Source organism: Pristiophorus japonicus, chromosome 4 (genome assembly GCF_044704955.1).
Source record: "Pristiophorus japonicus isolate sPriJap1 chromosome 4, sPriJap1.hap1, whole genome shotgun sequence".
Lineage (NCBI taxonomy): Eukaryota > Metazoa > Chordata > Chondrichthyes > Pristiophoridae > Pristiophorus > Pristiophorus japonicus.
Window position 1 is genome coordinate 201,802,516 of NC_091980.1, and position 12,934 is coordinate 201,815,449.

Here is a 12,934-nt window from a genome sequence, read left to right on the forward strand (position 1 = left end):
AAGCATCCACCACCACCAGGAACATTTTACCGAGAAACAGGCCCACATAGTCGACATGGATCCTCGACCATGGTCTGGAGGGCCAGGACCACAAATTTAGTGGTGCCTCTCTGGGCGCGTTGCTCAACTGAGCACATACGCTGCATTGCCGTACACAGGACTGCAAGTCAGAGTTGATACCGGGCCACCACACGTGGGATCTGGCTATCACTTTCAGCATTACTATACCCGGGTGTGTGCTGTGGAGATCCGAGATGAACGTCTCCCTGCCCTTTTTTTGTAGCACTACACGGTTACCTCACAACAGGCAGTCTGCCTGAATGGACAGCTTGTCCTTTCGCCGCTGGAACGGCTTGATTGGCTCTTGCATTTCAACGGGGATGCTGGCCCAGCTCCCATGTAGTGCACAGTTTTTTACTAGGAACAGCAGAGGATCTTGGCTGATCCAAGTCTTAGTCTGGCGGGCCGTGACAGGTGATTTATCATTTTCAAACCATGACCATCAACAAGTCTGTGGGCTACGCCACCATCAACAAGTTTGCAGGCTGCGCCATTTCCACCCCCATGGTGGGCACTGGTAGCCGACTGAGAGCATCCGCACAGTTCTCGGTGCCTGGCCTGTGGCGGATGGTATAGTTATACACTGATAGCGCAAGTGCCCACCTTTGTATGTGGGCTGAGGCATTAGTATTTATCCCCTTGTTTTCAGTGAACAGGGATGTGAGGGGCTTGTGATTGGTTTCCAGCTCAAATTTGAGGCCAAACAGGTACTGATGCATTTTCTTTACCCCGAACACACATGCTAATGCCTCTTTCTCAATCATACTGTAGGTCCTCTCGGCCTTAGACAAGCTCCTAGAAGCATAGGCGACAGGTTGCAACTTCCCCACAATGTTAGCTTGTAATACACACCTGACTCCATACGACGACGCATCACATGCTAGCACAAGTCTTTTACATGGGTTGTACAATACAAGCAGCTTGTTGGAGCATAAAATGTTTCTGGCTCTCTCAAAAGCAATTAAGTTTTTTTCCCCATACCCAGTTCTCACCTTTGTGCAATAACACATGAAGGGGCTCTAAAAGGGTGCTTAACCCTGGTAGGAAGTTACCAAAATAGTTGAGGAATCCCAGGAACGACCGCAGCTCCGTGATGTTCTGTGGCCTGGGTGCGTTCCTGATAGCCACTGTCTTGGCGTCTGTGGGCCGAATGCCATCCGCCGCGATCTTTCTCCCCAAAAACTCCAATTCTGTTGCCATGAAGACGCATTTCAACCTCTTCAGCCTCAGCCCTACGCGATCCAATCGCTGGAGGATCTGCTCCAGGTTTTGTAGATGCTCGGCGGTGTCCCGACCCGTGACCAATATGTCGTCCTGAAAGACCACCGTGCGTGGTACCGACTTGAGTAGGCTCTCCATCTTTCTCTGGAAGGTCGCTGCAGCCGACCGAATTCTAAACGGGCATCTGTTGTAGATGAACAGTCCCTTGTGTGTGTTGATGCAGGTGAGGCCCTTCGATTAGTTTAGTTTAGTTTAACATCTGTAGTGTGGAAAATGCTTGAAACTATCATTAAGGAAGAAATAGCGGGACATCTGGATAGGAATAGTGCAATCAAGCAGACGCAGCATGGATTCATGAAGGGGAAATCATGTTTAACTAACTTACTGGAATTCTTTGAGGATATAACGAGCATGGTGGATAGAGGTGTACCGATGGATGTGGTGTATTTAGATTTCCAAAAGGCATTCGATAAGGTGCCACACAAAAGGTTACTGCAGAAGATAAAGGTACGCGGAGTCAGAGGAAATGTATTAGCATGGATAGAGAATTGGCTGGCGAACAGAAAGCAGAGAGTCGGGATAAATGGGTCCTTTTCCAGTTGGAAATCAGTGGTTAGTGGTGTGCCACAGGGATCAGTGCTGGGACCACAACTGTTTACAATATACATAGATGACCTAGAGGAGGGGACAGAGTGTAGTGCAACAAAATTTGCAGATGACACTAAGATTAGTGGGAAAATGGGTTGTGTAGAGGACTCAGAGAGGCTGCAAGGAGATTTGGATAGGTTAAGCGAATGGGCTAAGGTTTGGCAGATGGAATACAATGTCGGAAAGTGTGAGGTCATCCACCTTGGGGAAAAAAACAGTAAAAGGGAATATTATTTGAATGGGGAGAAATTACAACATGCTGTGGTGCAGAGGGACCTGGGGGTCCTTGTGCATGAATCCCAAAAGGTTAGTTTGCAGGTGCAGCAGGTAATCAGGAAGGCAAATGGAATGTTGGCCTTCATTGCAAAAGGGATGGAGTACAAAAGCAGGGAGGTGTTGCTGCAACTGTATAAGGTATTGGTAAGGCCGCACCTGGAGTACTGTGTGCAGTTTTGGTCACCTTACTTAAGGAAGGATATACTAGCTTTGGAAGGGGTACAGAGACAATTCACCAGGCTGATTCGAGAAATGAGGGGGTTACCTTATGATGATAGATTGAGTAGACTGGGTCTTTACTCCTTGGAGTTCAGAAGGATGAGGGGTGATCTTATAGAAACATTTAAAATCATGAAAGGGATAGACAAGATAGAGGCAGAGAGGTTGTTTCCATTGGTGGGGGAGACTAGAACTAGGGGGCACAGCCTCAAAATACGGAGGAGCCAATTTAAAACCGAGTTGAGAAAGAATTTCTTCTCCCAGAGGGTTGTGAATCTGTGGAATTCTCTGCCCAAGGAAGCAGTTGAGGCTGGCTCATTGAATGTTTTCAAGTCAAAGATAGATAGATTTTTAAGCAATAAGGGAATTAAGGGTTACGGGGAGAGGGCGGGTAAGTGGAGCTGAGTCCACGGCCAGATCAGCCATGATCTTATTGAATGGCGGAGCAGGCTCGAGGGGCTAGATGGCCTACTCCTGTTCCTAATTCTTATGTTCTTATGTTCTTATGTTCTTATGTTCGAAGACTCCTCCAGCTCCTGCGTCATGTAGGCCAAAGTCAGGTCGAGCTTGGTGAACGTCTTGCCTCCTACCAGCGTCGCAAATAGGTCGTCTGCCTTAGGTAGCGGGTATTGATCCTGTAGTGAGAAACGATTAATAGTTACTTTATAATCGCCGCAAATCCTGACCGTGCCATCATTTTTGAGTACTGGAACAATCGGGCTGGCCCACTCGCTGAATTCCATTGGGGAGATGATGCCCTCGCGTTGCAGCCTGTCCAGCTCGATTTCCACTCTCTCCCTCATCATGTGAGGTACCGCTCGCGTCTTGTGGTAACTGGATCGTGCCTCTGGGACCAAGTGGATCCGTATCTTCACCCTGGAAAAGTTTCCAATGCCTGGCTCAAAAAGGGAAGGAAATTTGTTAAGAGCCTGGGTACATGAGGCCTCATCGACATGTGATAATGCTCGGATGCCATCCCAGTTCCAGCGGATTTTGCCCAGCCAGCTCCTTCCAAGCAGTGTGGGGCCATCGCCCGGGACAATCCAGAGTGGCAGTTCATGCACCGTGCCCTCGTAGGTGACCTTGACCATGGCGCTGCCCAGGACAGTGATAAGCTCTTTGGTATACGTTCTCAGTTTCATGTGGATGGGGCTCAGAGCTGGTCTGAATGCCTTGTTGCACCACAGTCTCTCAAATATCTTTTTACTCATGATGGATTGGCTAGCGTCAGTGTCCAGTTCCATGGCTACGGGTAAGCCATTCAATTTTACGTTTAGCATTATAGGTGGGCATTTCGTCGAAAATGTGTGCACCTCGTGTACTTCAGCATCTGCCTCCTCTCTCTAAGGCTCGAAATTGCTTTGATCCACCATGGACTGATCTTCCTCTGCCACGTGGTGGCAAGCAGGTTTTGCAGAGCTTGCAGCTCATTTGCAAGCTCGTTGGAGGTGCCCCATTGTTCCACAGCTCTTGCAAACATACCCTTTAAGAGGCATGAATTGACTGAATGGAAGCCTCCACAACACCAATAAGATGTGAATTGCCTTGCATTCATCCTTTGTTGCGGACTCTGAGTCATCTGGGTCACCTGAGGCCTGCTGGTAGTTGCAGACTCGTGGGTTCTGCTCTGTACATTTCTGCTCGCAAACACAGTTCCAGTTAATTTATGAACATTGCTAGCACTTGTGTGCTGAGAGATTTGTTTGGTGTTATCACTGGTGGACATAAACACCTGTGCGATCGCAATGGCCTCACTGAGGGTCGGTGTCTCTACAGTCAAAAGTTTTCATAGGATGGTCTCGTGGCCAATGCCCAGTACAAAATAGTCTCTGAGCATTTGCTCCAGGTAGCCATCAAACTCACATTGTCCTGCAAGACGCCTTAGCTCGGCGACATAGCTCGCCACTTCCTGACCTTCAGATCACTGGCACATGTAGAACCGATACCTCACCATCAGCACGCTCTCCCTTGGGTTAAGATGCTCCTGAACCAGTGTACACAGCTCCTCATACGAGTTATCTGTGGGTTTCACCGGAGCCAGAAGATTCTTCATAAGGCTGTAGGTCGGTGCCCCACAGACCGTGAGGAGGATCGCTCTCCTTTTTGCAGCGCTTCCTTCTCCGTCCAGCTCGTTGGCTACAAAGTACTGGTCTAGCTGTTCGACATCGGCTTCCCAGTCCTTACCCTCCGAGAACTTCTCCAGGATGCCCACAGTTTGCTGCATCTTTGCGTTGGATTCGTATTCTCGTCGCCAGTTATTGTTTTCCTAACACAGATGAGGCTGCACACAGGAAGGTTAAAGTAACAGTGACCTCAGTCTTTAATAAGACACTCTGGAGTGAGGAACAGGCCTTAGGGGCCGGCTTATATACAGTGCTCAGCTTCAATCTCATAGTTTATCAACTCAATCTAGACTGAGCGGATTGTGGAGTGGCAGGGGGCGGGGGCGGGTGGTGGGAGGGAGATGGGTGGGGGAGGGTACCACAATTGGGACCTATGCTTCAGATCTAAGGAGCCTATAAAGGATTCACCAGGGTCTTCTGCTCCTGACAGCTATTTAGAGATCCTTACTGGGACTGTGTGCATACAGATAGATATCTGAGGACAGGATCAGCCTTACCTGTGATATCCGTTAAGATAAAGCAGATCCCTGACACTTAAGCCCCAATTCTAACTCACTGTGTATATTGGGTGGGTAGGGTGGGTTGGAAGCCCCCATGACATTGTGAGCGTGAGGCCTGGGTGATTTTAACTCCCGGGCCTAATTTCTATCTGCTTGAGGGACCATCCTCCTTCTTGTATCGTGTATCGGACAGCCCGCCTACATGAGGGGCGTAAATTTCAGGTGGGCCTCCCGAGCAATGTTGCATTCTCTGCTTTTATTTTCGCTTGAACACTGTGGAGAATACTGTGGTAGCACAGCTGAGTCATTGGGCTGCCCCATGTTTTTGGAATTCATTTCTGGAGATTTGGCGGAGGAAGTCAAGGCAAGGAGTGAAGTACAGTTCCCAGCAGACTGGGTCAAAGGTGGCTGACAGTGTCAGTGCCACCAGCATCATCTCCAGGACCTGGCTTCAATGTAGGAAGAGGTTCAATGACCTCACAAGAGCAGCAAGGGTGTTGTTGTTCATCAGTCATTGAAGGTTGGCATGCAGGTACAGCAGGCAGTGAAGAAGGCAAATGGTATTTTGGCCATCATAGCTAGGGGATTTGAGTATAGGAGCTGTACAGGGCCTTGGTGAGGCCTCACATGGAATATTGTGTTCAGTTTTGGTCTCCTAATCTGAGGAAGGACATTCTTGCTATTGAGGGAGTGCAACGAAGGTTCACCAGACTGATTCCCGGGATGGCTGGACTGACATATGAGGAGAGACTGGAGCGACTGGGCCTGTATTCACTGGAGTTTAGAAGGATGAGAGGGGATCTCATAGAAACATACAAAATTCTGACAGAACTGGACAGGTTATATGTGGGAAGAATGTTCCCGATGTTGGGGAAGTTCAGAACCAGGGGACACAGTCTAAGGATAAGGGATAGGCCATTTAAGACTGAGATGAGGAGAAACTTCTTCACTCAGAGAGATGTTAACCTGTGGAATTCCCTACCGCAGAGAGTTGTTGATGCCAGTTCATTGGATATATTCAAGAGGGAGTTAGATATGGCCCTTACGGCTAAAGGGATCAAGGGTTATGGAGAGAAAGCAGGAAAGGGGTACTGAGAGAATGATCAGCCATGATCTTATTGAATGGTGGTGCAGGCTCGAAGGGCCGAACGGCCTCCTACTGCATCTATTTTCTATGTTTCTATGAGTACAGCTCCTCATCTCTCTACCTCTCTCAACAGCCCCACCCCATCACTCTCAATAATTCCCTCCTCCTCTTAAAATCCTTCAGCATACAATCACAAGAGCACACAGCAACACCACTCGTTCTCATTCCAAACATACTCACCTCTTCCTTTGCTCTCTTCACATCTCACACTATCAGCATTCTCTTCTCATATCCTCACACTTGCACAACCACTAACTCCTCACAGCACACCTTCCTCACTTCGCATTATGCACAAGTCGATACATTCATCACCTTCCCATCCTCATTACAACTTGCTTCTTCTCCACTTCTCACCAATGCACTATATGCACATCTCCACTTAACTTTTCAACAGCTACTCGCTAACTCCCACCCTCTCTTTCTGCAGGATAAGACAGTGCATAATGCTGAGGAGAGGACCAAGACTGGGGCTGGGGTGGGGGTGGGGGGGGGGAGGTGATGTGGGAGGTGGACCTAATATTATAGCCATTGCTCAAACAGAGTAAGAAGCCCTGAAGATCTATAGCACAGGCAGACCAATGAGGATCAGGGAAGGGGAGGCTGGTGGCTTACCTGAGCAGGGTGCCTGCATATTACTTGCACCCCTTCATTCATCTCAGCAAATATTCAGCAAGTTCAAACTGCATTCTCGAGACTCTCACCGGTAATGTTGTTGTTTATCTGTAAAGCATGCACTCCCATGTTCTGTCACCAGGGAGCTCATCCCCTGAAGTCCCAAGGGATGCTGGGATCCCTTACTCGCTGCTTTAGCCAAGTGAACCCATCAGAGGAGCCAAGATAAGTAATCATACAAGTTACAAAATTAGCACAGACGCATAGAAAGAGACGGACTATCTCCTGGGAATTATTACAGTATTAATCAACTCTGATTTGTAGCAGCACCTTTCCTGCTGTATATTAACATAGTTACTCTGAGGCACCTGTTCTATGCTCTGCAATCATTCTAATTAGATGTAAGAGCTTTGCATTTTCATTTTCATTTTAAAAGTTACCTCAGCTTGGGCTGAGCAAGTTATGAAAACCAGCCAAAATAGTTTGATTATAGCACTCAGTTTTAACAAATATGGTAATACCTTAGATGTTTCGATCCTGAATCGATATGTTGAGGAGAAATCTCCCTTTCTCCCTAACAGATCCACTGAAATAATGGATCGACACTCTCGATGTAGACAGACTCAAAGAGATAGGTTCGAAACGATTTATTCCGGCAAATGCAGGGGAATCTCTGTTCCTAGTTGCCCAAGACAGACTCTTCAAAAACCTAAAAGTCGGGCCGGTCTTTATACAGATTTTAGTGGGCCAGCCCATAATGAATCTTTTGAAGTGACAGTGATCGAAAACGCTACCCATGGCAATAACACAGATGTCTCTACAATCTTTGAAATGACAATTTAACTGCCACAAATAACACAGATGTAAGGCAAAGACAAATAATGGAGTTCGGTCAAAGAAAACATTCAATTCACAAAGCACAGAAACATTTGTTAACATGAAAGACGGGAACTTCGTTCGATCTCAGCATAGCATTATTTGTTAACACATTTGTTAACATGAAAGGCAGGAATTTTAGTTCAGTTAAACATTAGTTTAACCCTTATCATACTTCCTGCTGTGTGAGCTGATCCCTTCATCTTCCCGGACATTTGGTTCCCCTCTTAACTTCTTTGAATGTGTTATCTCTGCCTTTCGGAATATGTTTGTTCCTACAGGTTTGATTTTATGGGCTCTTCTCAGCATTCTCCACATTCTTTAAGAGTTAAACATATAAACTGTTCTATGTATTCCTTCAAAATCTAAGATTCATTTTCCTATCATAGTTTTACATATAAATCCGATAATTCTTTAACCTAATATATGAAAATGGTTTGCACAGTTAGATCAGGGTGACCTTTAAGAAGTTTGTTTTCACTGCTGTTTAGTGTCTTCCTCCCTGACCATCATTATTTTATTTGTGGTCAAAAAGTAACGCAGTTACCAGCGATAATCTGTTTATATTTCATTAGCAGTTTGTGTTTGTGAAAAAGTTGCAGATAATCAATAAGGTCACAGATTAGGAACCTTATTTGCCATTATTTTTATTCCCTTTCCCTCCTGTTCTGAATGAATTGACTCCTTGTTTGGGTGTAGCTCCACAGGCATTGCTCACCCTTTGATATCTTGCCCAAGAGGCCATTATTAGAGCAGAGAAGGTTAAGGGGAGATTTAATAGAGGTGTTCAATATTATGAGGGGTTTTGATAGAGTAGCTGGGGAGCAACTGTTTCCACTGGCAGGAGGGTCGGTAGCCAGCGGACACAGATTTAAGATAATTGACAAAAGGACCAGGGAGGAGATGAAGAGAATTTTGTTTGCACAGCAAGTTGTTATGATTTGGAATAAAAACAGAAAATGCTGGAATTCTCAGCAGGTCAGGCAGCATCTGTGGAGAGAAAGCAGAGTTAACCTTTCGGGTCGATGACCTTTTGTCAGAGCTGGAGTGTGTTCGGAAAGAACAGATTCTTAACAAGCACTGAAAGGAGGAGGGGAAGAAAGAACAAAAGGGAAGGTCTGCGATAGGATGGAAGACAGGAGAGATTAGAGAGACAATAGGGACACAAGTACTGCCAGACCCGCTAAGATTTTCAGCATTTTCTGTTTTTATTCCAGATTTTGTTTTTGTGTTATGATCTGGAATGCACTGCCTGAAAGGGTCAATAGTAACTTTCAAAAGGGAATTAGATATATACTTGAAAAAGGAATATATGTAGGGCTGTGGGGAAAGAGCAGAGGAATTTTATAGCTCACGAAGGGAAGAATGACCTCTTTCTGTGCTGTATGATTCTATTCATGCGTGAGTCTTGGTGCTGAATGGTGGCAGGCTGTTGTAAGTTAGGTGTGAATCATGTACTGCAAATCACAGTAAAACCTGTGTAAGGAATATTAATCAAAGGGCAGCAGTAAATTTTGAACCACATCACCTTAACTCCTCATCAAAGAACTGACCACAGATTTCCTCTCCACATCAAGGCTTTTTTACATACCTAAAATACCACCTCCACGTTTCCCTCCAAGTCACACTTGGAAGTATCTCGCCGTTCCTTCATCGTCGCTGGGTCAAAATCCTGGAACTCCCTCCGTAACAGCACTGTGGGAGCACCATCATCACACGGACTGCAGCGGTTCAAGAAGGCAGCTCACCACCATCTTCTCAAGGGCAATTAAGGATGGGCAATAAATACTGGCTTTGCCAGCAATGCCCACATCCCATGAACGAATAAAAAAACATTTAGCTTACTTGAAGTATCTTACATTACTTGGTCCAAACTATATTAATTACACGAACAACTATCCTTTTTCAGACACACATGGGGTATCCAAAAACAAAACATTACCGAGTACATGAGGTACTTGAGCAAATGTTATTAACTGATGGGATTAGTAACCCTATCGTACAAAGACAGTTTAAGTGCATCCCAATAACTCAGCATCAGCTGGGTTCTACTTATTACAAAATAAAGTTGTGCTCACTGTCTAAGATTGACTGTCAGTCAGCAAGTTTAATTTATGATTAGACTCCTTGTACAGCTGACAAGCTAACAGCTTCAAATATGTTTATGGTCTAACCCAGTAGAATTGTAGACAACTCCATTTCAAGGCACTTTTAGGTGATTACTCCTACATAATCAACACCTGAGCCACAAATGATGCCGCAACATTCTCTTAAAGGTGACCTCAAACTGAACCTCATTGATTGGTGACATCCCATCTCTCTATAGAGGAGGTCAAGCAGATTTACACAATCATGTGCAGACATTGACTCAGCAAAAACAAGCTGCGTGAACAGAAACGCAAAACACTGGAATCGTACAGCAGGTCTATCAACTTCTAAATGTGAAAAGTTCATGGGCCTAAAATTGCGGTCGGAGGCTTCCTTCGAACAAACGCCTCCGACCCCCAAAAAATCTACGAAGTACCTGGTGGTCTCAGAGGAACGTAAGTTCTCGATTCGCTGCGCAGCACATGGGAAGGTGCCTTTCAGGAACATAAGTCCAAGCTGGAATCATGTGGGCCTGGACAACCAATCACGATACAGTATTCACATTGTACGAGTTCCCATTACTATCAATGAGAAAAACCCCTAAAACACCCAAACACAGCATAATAAATAAATAAAACACCTCACATATTTAAAATTAATTTAAATTAAATGTCATTAAATGTTTTGGAAAAAAACATATTTTTTGAATGTTTTTAAATGTGTTTTAATCGTGTTAAAATGGACAAGGTTTTTACTAAAAAATGTATATTTAAATTTAATTTATATATATTTTAAAACTCTAACGCTGGTAAAAGTAAGCTATGCCCCTGCTTTTACCAGGCGTAAGAGTTTGAAGGACATTCGCTGGGCATGAGTTGGACAAATAGCCCAATCTCTCCCGCACAGATGTCCTTCTCCCGGTGATGCGGAGGATCTGTTAAGAGAAATCTTTGACAGATTGGAAAAGCTAGTTTTTGGCGCATGCGCATCGCACCCCGAAAACCCGCTTTTGCGAGGCCCCGCCGGGTCCATGCGCACTTCGTACACTCTATCAATACTATTTTCCCGGGGTTTCAGTGACACATCCTCCGATGAACCACAGTGGAATAAGATGCTGACAATTGTCAGGGCTCAAGTATGAATTCGGCTACTTGGTCAAGATGCTTGGATTACTTGGGAGAGGGTGGCTGATACCAATGGAACTGTACCCTGGAAAGGAGCCAATGATTGGACAAACTCACATGCCATTTCCATTTTCTAGCTTGGTCTAAAGAATTTGTTTAACTGAAGTACTCAATAGAAACAAAACACTTTGCAAAAGTTGTTAATGCAGCAAGCATAGCCTCTGTGGCAGGACATACATGCTACTGGGCCAGTGATAGTGTCTCAATAGTTTGCAGGAAGCCAACTGTTCTATAAACTGAGTCAGCTAAAGAAAAGCCCTCAATACAATGACTGGGGCCTTTTCTCAGCAGTTCTTTCTTCCTTTCTTTTAAGTGTTTTTGAACACACTGGCTGAAAAAGTGGGTAGGGAACCTACTCCAAGACCACTGGCAAAGCAGATCTGTAACATGTCACCGAGGAAGTATAGGAACGCAGCCCAGAGTGACATGTCTGCCAATATTTCCTCCCTCCATTGAGGTAGGTTCACCTCCACTAAAGATCTTTTCTCCAGTAGCCCAAAAAAAGTCAGGGACATACCTGTGGGAAATAGCAGCAGAAAATCCTCAATGATCCTTTACACAGAACAATAAGATAGGACGGCAATGCACTTCACAGGACTCATCCATTTTTTAAAGAATGTTAATGACATGAATGGTTCAAGTGAGAACCATTAGTGCCAATTCAGCTCTCACTGGACAGTTTAAGAATACATTGTGACTAGAAATAAAAGACACTCCAACAATCCACTATACCAACAAGTGGCTTTCCTGTTTGAGAGCTTTGCCAATATATGTTGCTCTTCTTCAGGATTAATACAATTGATTTCAAAAGGTAAGACAGAAATAGAGGAGCAAGAGATGGTGCAGATTCATAGTAGTTTTGCAAGTATACCAACAAATCAATTCCTTTGTTGGTCTCAGTGGATATAATTTTGACAATGCGATAGTGTAAAATGGGTTACAGTGAGTTGGCAACCCATTTTTCATATCTCCCGATTCTTATTTCCTTTAACTTCAAAATAAATAAAAGCTGGGTGAGATGTAAAACAGGCTGCTGCTTCATTATCACTCATTATACACGCGCACAAAGTCAAAATTACCTCCAGCGTCTCCAGCTCGTTATCAGATTTTGTTTTCTGCACACTGTGCATTTTTCACTTTGTTTCCTCGATGATGGTGATCTTGCCTTTATTTTTCCTTTATCCCAGTAAGGCAAAGAATTCATCCATCTGCAATGGAACTGTTAGGATATTTTGTTTAATAGTAAAGGAATACAAATTTCCACCTGCCTGAGACTGGCACACTTCATTAACCCAAGTATCATGCAATGAGCCTTGCACATTGAAAATTGCTGGTTTGGTGATGCCTAGTTACATCTCCATGGAGGATGCACATCTCTCCCTGTACTGCATTGGTTTCATGACCCAGTCATGTCCCAGTTTTAAAATGACTGCAATCTGTTAATGGCCTATTTAATGGCACACCAACGTTCATTTGTTTGTCCGTTCATTCAATCAGCAGCCATCATTTCTTAGTGTTAGATTATTTATATCACAAGTTTCCCCGCTATCTGTGTACAAGCCATCTTTCCTGCAAAGTACAGGAATTCCTGTGGGTAGTGAGTCATTGCAGTCTTCCCCCATTGCCTGAAACCAGCATAAGAGTCTTGCAGATCAGTAAAAATCATTTGTAAAAAAAATTCTGAATGGTGGAAACAGCTTTTGTGCAAAAGATGTGTGCAAGATTTTTGTTTCCACCAGAACTTTAAAAAAATCACCTTACGTTCTTCGATGAAATTCTGAAACGTGGGCATGTTTATTGTTCTGATACCAATTATTCATTTAAGTCATTAACCCTTTCATTGGCAGAACCATTAATGGCGATTTTCACAATGTAGTGTACAAGGAAGACTATACAAATGACCATTGTTGCTGCTGAGTACTGCGCCTACACAAGAACCAGTGAATCTCCCAGATTACCATATAAAAAGAAATAACACCA